The sequence below is a fragment of the Palaemon carinicauda genome, unplaced genomic scaffold (assembly GCF_036898095.1).
Source record: "Palaemon carinicauda isolate YSFRI2023 unplaced genomic scaffold, ASM3689809v2 scaffold151, whole genome shotgun sequence".
Classification (NCBI taxonomy): domain Eukaryota; kingdom Metazoa; phylum Arthropoda; class Malacostraca; order Decapoda; family Palaemonidae; genus Palaemon; species Palaemon carinicauda.
This window is the reverse complement of record NW_027169048.1, coordinates 62,275-62,500: the sequence shown is the minus strand read 5'-3', so window position 1 is coordinate 62,500 and position 226 is coordinate 62,275.

The following is a 226-nucleotide window of genomic DNA, read 5'->3' as shown; positions in this document are numbered from 1 at the left end:
GGATCCTTTTTGGTAGCTTCCTTGGGTAATCACTACTAGGATTTTCCCAGAGAATTAAACCACAGGTTATCACAGAATTCTAACTTCTGGAGCGAGTATCCTAAGGGTTTCCCCTTAAGACATCGTGTATCAACAGGGGACACGCATGTATTAACGTGCCACATAGCTATCTACACCCCATATAGAGTTAACGCTTCAATATGGCGGACAGAGAGCGGCTGGGAGC